The following is a 10749-nucleotide window of genomic DNA, read 5'->3' on the forward strand; positions in this document are numbered from 1 at the left end:
GCTGTTTGTGGTGCATTGACTGCATTGCACGTATTGCAATTGCTGTTTATGGTGCATTCCCTCCCCTGCACTGCATTCACTGCATTGCACTGACTGCAATTGCTGTTTATGGTGCATTGACTGCATTTGCTGCATTGCACTCATTGCAATTGCTGTTTATGGTGCATTCCCTCCCCTGCACTGCATTGCACTCATTGCAATTGCTGTTTGTGGTTCATGGACTGCATTGCACTGATTGCAATTGCTGTTTATGGTGCATTCCCTCCCCTGCACTGCATTCACTGCATTGCACTGATTGCAATTGCTGTTTGTGGTTCATTGACTGCATTCACTGCATTGCACTGATTGCAATTGCTGTTTGTGGTTCATTGACTGCATTCACTGCATTGCACTCATTGCAATTGCTGTTTGTGGTTCATTGACTGCATTCACTGCATTGCACTGATTGCAATTGCTGTTTATGGTGCATTGACTGCATTTGCTGCATTGCATTGATTGCAGTTGCTGTTTACGCTGCATTGCACTCGAGGGCGCAATTGACCGACTCGGCTCCTCCAGCCCGGGCGGCAACACAGCGCCAACAAGTGTCGGAGGACGGGCAAGAGGGGAGCCTGACTGCGCCGGCTGGGGCGGGCGGAGAGGGTTGTGGGAACGCGGAGGAGTCCTCCCAGCCAGCAGCTCTGGGAACTTGTCCACTTCATTCAACATGGATTTAATCTCCCTCCTGCTCTCCTTCTCTCACTCTCTCCTTCACTCTCTCTCCTTCTCTCCTTCACTCTCTCTCCTTCTTTCACTCTCTCCTTCACTCTCCTTCTCTCACTCTCTCCTTCTCTCACTCTCTCCTTCACTCTCTCCTTCTCTCACTCTCTCCTTCACTCTCTCCTTCTCTCCTTCACTCTCTCTCCTTCTCTCCTTCACTCTCTCTCCTTCTCTCCTTCACTCTCTCTCCTTCTTTCACTCTCTCCTTCACTCTCTCTCTCCTTCACTCTCCTTCTTTCACTCTCTCCTTCTCTCACTCTCTCCTTCTCTCACTCTCTCCTTCACTCTCCTTCTTTCACTCTCTCCTTCTCTCACTCTCTCCTTCTCTCACTCTCTCCTTCTCTCACTCTCCTTCTCTCTCTCTCTCCTTCTCTCACTCTCTCCTTCACTCTCCTTCTCTCCTTCACTCTCTCCTTCTCTCACTCTCTCCTTCACTCTCTCTCTCTACTTCACTCTTTCTCTACTTCACTCTCTCCTTCACTCTCTCCTTCACTCTCTCTCCTTCACTCTCTCCTTCTCTCACTCTCTCCTTCTCTCACTCTCTCCTTCTCTCACTCTCTCCTTCACTCTCTCTCCTTCTCTCACTCTCTCCTTCACTCTCCTTCTCTCCTTCACTCTCCTTCTCTCCTTCACTCTCTCCTTCTCTCACTCTCTCCTTCACTCTCTCTCTCTACTTCACTCTTTCTCTCACTCTCTCCTTCACTCTCTCTCTACTTCACTCTCTCTCCTTCACTCTCTCTCCTTCACTCTCTCTCCTTCACTCTCTCTCTCCTTCTCTCACTCTCTCCTTCACTCTCTCTCCTTCTTTCACTCTCTCTCCTTCACTCTCTCTCCTTCTCTCACTCTCTCCTTCACTCTTTCTCTCCTTCTCTCACTCTCTCCTTCACTCACTCTCTCCTTCACTCTCCTTCTCTCACTCTCTCCTTCACTCTCCTTCTCTCACTCTCTCCTTCACTCTCTCCTTCTCTCACTCTCTCTCTCTACTTCACTCTTTCTCTCACTCTCTCCTTCACTCTCTCTCTCCTTCACTCTCTCTCTACTTCACTCTCTCTCTACTTCACTCTCTCTCCTTCACTCTCACTCTCTCCTTCACTCTCTCTCCTTCACTCTCTCTCTCCTTCACTCTCTCTCCTTCTTTCACTCTCTCCTTCACTCTCTCTCCTTCTCTCACTCTCTCCTTCACTCTTTCTCTCCTTCTCTCACTCTCTCCTTCACTCTTTCTCTCCTTCTCTCACTCTCTCCTTCACTCTCTCTCCTTCTCTCACTCTCTCCTTCACTCTCTCTCTCTACTTCACTCTCTCCTTCACTCTCTCTCCTTCACTCTCACTCTCTCCTTCACTCTCTCTCTCTCACTCTCTCATTCACTCTCTCTCTCTCACTCTCTCCTTCACTCTCTCCTCTCACTCTTTCTCTCCTTCACTCTCACTCTCTCCTTCACTCTCTCTCTACTTCACTCTCTCTCTACTTCACTCTCTCTCTACTTCACTCTCTCTCTACTTCACTCTTTCTCTCTCCTTCACTCTCTCTCCTTCACTCTCCTCTCACTCCTCTCTTTCTCCTCTCATTCTCTCCTGTCACTCTCTCCACTCTCCTCTCACTCTCCTCTCTTCTCCCCTCTTTCTCCTCTCACTCGTTCCTCTCATTCTCTCCTCTCACTCATTTTCACTCTCTCCTCTCACTCCTTTTCACTCTCTCCTCTCTCTCCTTTTCACTCTCCTCTCTCTCACTCCTTCTCACTCTCTCCTCTCTCTCACTCTCTCTTTCTCTCTCTCCTTCTCTCACTCTCTCTTTCTCTCTCTCACTCCTTCTCACTCTCTCTCACTCCTTCTCACTCTCCCCTTCTCACTCTCTCTCCTTCCCTCACTCTCTCTCCTCTCACTCTCTCTCCTCTCACTCTCTCTCCTCTCACTCTCTCTCCTCTCACTCTCCTTCTCTCACTCTCCTTCTCTCACTCACTCTCTCCTCTCACTTTCTTCTCTTTCTCATCTCACTCACTCCTCTCTCTCTCCTCTCACTCACTCCTCTCTCTCTCCTCTCACTCTCTCCTCTCACCTCTCACTCTCCTTCTCTCACTCTCTCACTCACTCCTCACTCCCTCTCCTCTCACTCTGTCTGTCTGTCTCTCTCCCACTCTCTCTCCCCCCTCTCTCCCCCTCTCTCTCTCCCCCCCTCTCTCCTCTCCCTCTCCCTCTCTCCCCCTCTCCCTCCCTCTCTCTCTCTCTCCCCTCTCTCCCCCCTCTCTCTCCCCTCTCTCGCTCTCCCCCCTCTCTCGCTCTCCCCCCTCTCTCGCTCTCCCCCCTCTCTCGCTCTCCCCCCTCTCTCTCTCTCCCCCCTCTCTCTCTCTCTCCCCTCTCTCTCTCCTCTCTCCCTCTCTCTCCTCTCTCCCTCTCTCTCTCTCCCCCCTCTCTCTCCTCTCTCTCCTCTCTCCCTCTCTCTCCCTCCTGTTTTCTTTCCCCTTGTGTTTTATCTTGTACCCACTGCCCTACCCCCACCACAGGAGCCCACCATCGCCTCTGTCTGGAGGCTGGACCCACACAGCCGTAACCCCTCCCTCTGCTCAATGAGCTGATTTCAAATGGTGAATAGACTCAATGACTGAGCCTCCACAGCCCTCTGGGGTAGAGATTTCCAACCCTCTGAGTGAAGAAATTCCTCCTCGTCTCAGTCTAGGATGGCCGACCCCTTATCCCGAGACTATGCCCCCTCGTTCTAGACTCTCCAGCCCCGGGAAACAATATGGGGGGGGGCGCAAGAATTGACCAGACTGCACCCTGGATTAGGGATGGGGGAAAGAATCAGCCAGGGTGCCTGCAGATTGATGTCCAGTGGTGTGTATGCTTGCAGGGCTATGGGGACTGAGTAGGGGACCAATTGGATAACATTCAAAAGAGCTGGCACAGGCAGGATGGGCAGAATGGCCTCCTTCTGTGCTGTATTACCCTATGATTCCACGAAATCCCCCCCAACACTGTCCCGTCAAACACTCCCAGGGCAGGTACAGGGTTAGATACAGAGTAAAGCTCCCTCTACACTGTCCCATCAAACACTCCCAGGGGCAGGTACAGGGTTAGATACAGAGTAAAGCTCCCTCTACACTGTCCCATCAAACACTCCCAGGGCAGGTACAGGGTTAGATACAGAGTAAAGCTCCCTCTACACTGTCCCGTCAAACACTCCCAGGGCAGGTACAGGGTTAGATACAGAGTAAAGCTCACTCTACACTGTCCCATCAAACACTCCCAGGGCAGGTACAGGGTTAGATACAGAGTAAAGCTCCCTCTACACTGTCCCATCAAACACTCCCAGGGCAGGTACAGGGTTAGATACAGAGTAAAGCTCCCTCTACACTGTCCCGTCAAACACTCCCAGGGCAGGTACAGGGTTAGATACAGAGTAAAGCTCACTCTACACTGTCCCATCAAACACTCCCAGGGCAGGTACAGGGTTAGATACAGAGTAAAGCTCCCTCTACACTGTCCCGTCAAACACTCCCAGGGCAGGTACAGGGTTAGATACAGAGTAAAGCTCCCTCTACACTGTCCCATCAAACACTCCCAGGGCAGGTACAGGGTTAGATACAGAGTAAAGCTCCCTCTACACTGTCCCGTCAAACACTCCCAGGGCAGGTACAGGGTTAGATACAGAGTAAAGCTCCCTCTACACTGTCCCGTCAAACACTCCCAGGGTCAGGTACAGGGTTAGATACAGAGTAAAGCTCCCTCTACACTGTCCCGTCAAACACTCCCAGGGTCAGGTACAGGGTTAGATACAGAGTAAAGCTCCCTCTACACTGTCCCATCAAACACTCCCAGGGTCAGGTACAGGGTTAGATACAGAGTAAAGCTCCCTCTACACTGTCCCGTCAAACACTCCCAGGGCAGGTACAGGGTTAGATACAGAGTAAAGCTCCCTCTACACTGTCCCATCAAACACTCCCAGGGCAGGTACAGGGTTAGATACAGAGTAAAGCTCACTCTCTGTTGTTCGGGGTAGGGAACAATGCTTTGAGAAGCTGCTTTCTGTCCATTTGGCCTTCAACTGGGGGAGGGGAGAGCAATGGAAGGGGGTCAAGGGTCAGTGAGGCCTGGTATGTGGACTTGGGCCTCACCCGCTGCGGTTTCCATGGTGACGGACATTGGCTCCGCTCAGGGACAGAGGAGTTCATTGATGGAGCAGATCTGACGGCCCCCTCGAGCCTGCCATCGAAACAGGAGGAGGCCCGCTCAGCCTCTCTCCGAACCGTGGGGTCTCCTCACCTCCCCCCAAACCGTGGGGACTCCTCACCCCCCCCCCCAAACTGTGGGGACTCCTCACCTCCCCCCAAACTGTGGGGACTCCTCACCTCCCCCCAAACTGTGGGGACTCCTCACCTCCCCCCAAACTGTGGGGACTCCTCACCCTCCCCCCAAACTGTGGGGACTCCTCACCTCCCCCCAAACTGTGGGGACTCCTCACCTCCCCCCAAACTGTGGGGACTCCTCACCTCCCCCCAAACTGTGGGGACTCCTCACCTCCCCCCAAACTGTGGGGACTCCTCACCCCCCCCCCAAACTGTGGGGACTCCTCACCCCCCCCCCAAACTGTGGGGACTCCTCACCTCCCCCCAAACTGTGGGGACTCCTCACCTCCCCCCAAACTGTGGGGACTCCTCACCCCTCCCCCCAAACTGTGGGGACTCCTCACCTCCCCCAAACTGTGGGGACTCCTCGCCTCCCCCCAAACTGTGGGGACTCCTCACCTCCCCCCAAACTGTGGGGACTCCTCACCTCCCCCCCAAACTGTGGGGACTCCTCACCCTCCCCCCCAAACTGTGGGGACTCCTCACCTCCCCCAAACTGTGGGGACTCCTCACCCTCCCCCCCAAACTGTGGGGACTCCTCACCTCCCCCAAACTGTGGGGACTCCTCGCCTCCCCCCAAACTGTGGGGACTCCTCACCTCCCCCCAAACTGTGGGGACTCCTCACCTCCCCCCAAACTGTGGGGACTCCTCACCTCCCCCCAAACTGTGGGGACTCCTCACCCTCCCCCCAAACTGTGGGGACTCCTCACCTCCCCCCAAACTGTGGGGACTCCTCACCTCCCCCCAAACTGTGGGGTCTCCTCACCTCCCCCCAAACTGTGGGGACTCCTCACCTCCCCAAACTGCGGGGGCTCCTCACCTCCCCCCCCAAACTGCGGGGACTCCTCACCTCCCCAAACTGCGGGGTCTCCTCACCTCCCCCCAAACTGCGGGGTCTCCTCACCTCCCCAAACTGCGGGGACTCCTCACCTCCCCCCAAACTCTGGGGTCTCCTGACCTCCCCCCAAAATGCGGGGGCACAATTTTGCAAGTTCAAAGCTTCAGAAGAGGCCGTAACCTCTCGAGAGACCCCGGGGGTCCCGGGAGAGAGAGAGAGAGAGAGGGCGGAGGGGGAGTTTGGAGGGCGGGGACGCGGTCCCCCATCGGAAGATAGGAGGAGGCCATTCAGCCCCTCGAGCCTGTTGCGCCGTTCGACGGGATCGTGGCTGACCTGTGACCTCACTCCATTGACCCGCCGTAGCCCCATACCCCTTAATTCCCTTGAAAATCGATGAAAAATCGATCGATCTGAGATTTAATTAGCGATTGAGTCTCGACTGCCGTCTGCGGGAGAGAGTTGCAAACCTCTCCCACCCTCTGCGCGTAGAAGTGTCTCCGGACTTCGCTCCTGAAAGTCCTGACTCGAATTTTGCGGCCTGTGTGCCCCTCGTCCGAGACTGCCCACCCAGCGGAAATCGTCTCTCTCTCTCTCTCTCCCCGCAATCGACTCCCTCTTAAAACGTCCATCGGATCACCCCTTAATCAACTCAATTCCAGCGAACACCGCCCTCGTTTGTCCAATCTCTCCCTCGTAATTCAAACCCCTGGGAGTCCAGGTCTCACCTTCGAGTGAATCCTCGCTGTCCTTCCCCTTCCAAAGGGTGGCGGTGCCCAGAGGTGGGATTTGGTCCCTTTAAGGCTTGACGTGGTCCCTTTAAGAGTGGAGGTGGGGCGGGAGGTGGAGACGATGCCGGGAAGGGGGGGGGATGTGATTGCAGACGTCTGCCGGCCAATCGGGGGAAGGGAGGCGTTGGTGAGCAAGGGGCCGGTGGGGGAGGTGGAGGAGACCAATTGAGAAACGTCCTTCTCTCTCTCTCTCTCTCTCTCGGTGGTTCACCCGCAGGACTCGTTCCGCAAGGGGGAGCAGACTGGCTTCAGGACCGGAGGCGACCCCCACCTTCCCAAGACCCCCTCCGTGTCCTCCCTTTTAACCCCTTCCGTTGCCCCCTGCAGTCAAATATCCAGCAAACCCCACCCACCTCCCTCTTATCTCGCAGCCTACAAATGCCAATCTGTCCTGCGAATCTACACTTGCGACAATGTCAAATGGAGATACGGCCTTGCACCTATTTGCTGGAGGGTATGTGTTTTGACTAACTCAGTGGCTCTCGACTTGTCAAATCCAGTGTTGAACACGCAGAGGGTAAAAGGGGAACGATTCACTCCTGTCTGGGACTGTACGGCCCCGTGTGTGTCTCAGTGTCAGCTCCTGTACATTGCACAGTACACAGTGGGTAAAAGGGAACGATTCACTCCTGTCTGGGACTGTACGGCCTGTGTGTGTGTCTCAGTGTCAGCTCCTGTACATTGTACAGTACACAGTGGGTAAAAGGGAACGATTCACTCCTGTCTGGGACTGTACGGCCCCGTGTGTGTCTCTGCGTCAGCTCTTGTACATTGTACAGTACACAGTGGGTAAAAGGGAACGATTCACTCCTGTCTGGGACTGTACGGCCCCGTGTGTGTCTCTGCGTCAGCTCTTGTACATTGTACAGTACACAGTGGGTAAAAGGGAACGATTCACTCCTGTCTGGGACTGTACGGCCCCGTGTGTGTCTCTGCGTCAGCTCCTGTACATTGTACAGTACACAGTGGGTAAAAGGGAACGATTCACTCCTGTCTGGGTCTGTACGGCCCCGTGTGTGTCTCAGTGTCAGCTCCTGTACATTGCACAGTACACAGTGGGTAAAAGGGAACGATTCACTCCTGTCCGGGGCTGTACGGCCCTGTGTGTGTCTCTGCGTCAGCTCCTGTACATTGTACAGTACACAGTGGGTAAAAGGGAACGATTCACTCCTGTCTGGGACTGTACGGCCCTGTGTGTGTCTCAGTGTCAGCTCCTGCACATTGTACAGTACACAGTGGGTAAAAGGGAACGATTCACTCCTGTCTGGGACTGTACGGCCCCGTGTGTGTCTCTGCGTCAGCTCTTGTACATTGTACAGGACACAGCGGGCAAAAGGGAACGATTCACTCCTGTCTGGGACTGTACGGCCTGTGTGTGTGTCTCAGTGTCAGCTCCTGTACATTGTACAGTACACAGTGGGTAAAAGGGAACGATTCACTCCTGTCTGGGACTGTACGGCCTGTGTGTGTCTCAGTGTCAGCTCCTGTACATTGTACAGTACACAGTGGGTAAAAGGGAACGATTCACTCCTGTCTGGGACTGTACGGCCTGTGTGTGTCTCTGCGTCAGCTCCTGTACATTGTACAGTACACAGTGGGTAAAAGGGAACGATTCACTCCTGTCTGGGACTGTACGGCCCGTGTGTGTCTCAGTGTCAGCTCCTGTACATTGTACAGTACACAGTGGGTAAAAGGGAACGATTCACTCCTGTCTGGGACTGTAACGGCCCGTGTGTGTCTCAGTGTCAGCTCCTGTACATTGTACAGTACACAGTGGGTAAAAGGGAACGATTCACTCCTGTCTGGGACTGTACGGCCCCGTGTGTGTCTCTGCGTCAGCTCTTGTACATTGTACAGTACACAGTGGGTAAAAGGGAACGATTCACTCCTGTCTGGGACTGTACGGCTCCGTGTGTGTCTCAGTGTCAGCTCCTGTACATTGTACAGTACACAGTGGGTAAAAGGGAACGATTCACTCCTGTCTGGGGCTGTACGGCCTGTGTGTGTGTCTCAGTGTCAGCTCCTGTACATTGTACAGTACACAGTGGGTAAAAGGAACGATTCACTCCTGTCTGGGACTGTACGGCCCCGTGTGTGTCTCAGTGTCAGCTCCTGTACATTGTACAGTACACAGTGGGCAAAAGGGGAACGATTCACTCCTGTCTGGGACTGTACGGCCCGTGTGTGTCTTAGTGTCAGCTCCTGTACATTGTACAGTACACAGTGGGTAAAAGGGAACGATTCACTCCTGTCTGGGACTGTACGGCCCCGTGTGTGTCTCTGCGTCAGCTCCTGTACATTGTACAGTACACAGCGGGTAAAAGGGAACGATTCACTCCTGTCTGGTACTGTACGGCCCCGTGTGTGTCTCGTCAGCTCCTGTACATTGTACAGTACACAGTGGGTAAAAGGGAACGATTCACTCCTGTCTGGTACTGTACGGCCCCGTGTGTGTCTCAGTGTCAGCACCTGTACATTGTACAGTACACAGCGGGTAAAAGGGAACGATTCACTCCTGTCTGGGACTGTACGGCCCCGTGTGTGTCTCTGCGTCAGCTCCTGTACATTGTACAGTACACAGTGGGTAAAAGGGAATGATTCACTCCTGTCTGGTACTGTACGGCCCCGTGTGTGTCTCTGCGTCAGCTCCTGTACATTGTACAGTACACAGTGGGTAAAAGGGAACGATTCACTCCTGTCTGGTACTGTACGGCCCCGTGTGTGTCTCAGTGTCAGCTCCTGTACATTGTACAGTACACAGTGGGTAAAAGGGAACGATTCACTCCTGTCTGGGACTGTACGGCTCCGTGTGTGTCTCAGTGTCAGCTCCTGTACATTGTACAGTACACAGTGGGTAAAAGGGAACGATTCACTCCTGTCTGGGACTGTACGGCCCCGTGTGTGTCTCAGTGTCAGCTCCTGTACATTGTACAGGACACAGTGGGTAAAAGGGAACGATTCACTCCTGTCTGGGGCTGTACGGCCCTGTGTGTGTCTCTGCGTCAGCTCTTGTACATTGTACAGTACACAGTGGGTAAAAGGGAACGATTCACTCCTGTCTGGGACTGTACGGCTCCGTGTGTGTCTCAGTGTCAGCTCCTGTACATTGTACAGTACACAGTGGGTAAAAGGGAACGATTCACTCCTGTCTGGGGCTGTACGGCCTGTGTGTGTGTCTCAGTGTCAGCTCCTGTACATTGTACAGTACACAGTGGGTAAAAGGGAACGATTCACTCCTGTCTGGGACTGTACGGCCCCGTGTGTGTCTCTGCGTCAGCTCCTGTACATTGTACAGTACACAGTGGGTAAAAGGGAACGATTCACTCCTGTCTGGGACTGTACGGCTCCGTGTGTGTCTCAGTGTCAGCTCCTGTACATTGTACAGTACACAGTGGGTAAAAGGGAACGATTCACTCCTGTCCGGGGCTGTACGGCCCTGTGTGTGTCTCTGCGTCAGCTCCTGTACATTGTACAGGACACAGTGGGTAAAAGGGAACGATTCACTCCTGTCTGGGGCTGTACGGCCCCGTGTGTGTCTCTGCGTCAGCTCCTGTACATTGTACAGTACACAGTGGGTAAAAGGGAACGATTCACTCCTGTCTGGGACTGTACGGCTCCGTGTGTGTCTCAGTGTCAGCTCCTGTACATTGTACAGTACACAGTGGGTAAAAGGGAACGATTCACTCCTGTCTGGGACTGTACGGCCCCGTGTGTGTCTCTGCGTCAGCTCCTGTACATTGTACAGTACACAGTGGGTAAAAGGGAATGATTCACTCCTGTCTGGGACTGTACGGCCCCGTGTGTGTCTCAGTGACAGCTCCTGTACATTGTACAGTACACAGTGGGTAAAAGGGAACGATTCACTCCTGTCTGGGACTGTACGGCCTGTGTGTGTGTCTCAGTGTCAGCTCCTGTACATTGTACAGTACACAGTGGGTAAAAGGGAACGATTCACTCCTGTCTGGGACTGTACGGCCCCGTGTGTGTCTCAGTGTCAGCTCCTGTACGTTGTACAGTACACAGA

The sequence above is a fragment of the Heptranchias perlo genome, unplaced genomic scaffold (assembly GCF_035084215.1).
Source record: "Heptranchias perlo isolate sHepPer1 unplaced genomic scaffold, sHepPer1.hap1 HAP1_SCAFFOLD_1037, whole genome shotgun sequence".
In the NCBI taxonomy this organism is placed as follows: domain Eukaryota; kingdom Metazoa; phylum Chordata; class Chondrichthyes; order Hexanchiformes; family Hexanchidae; genus Heptranchias; species Heptranchias perlo.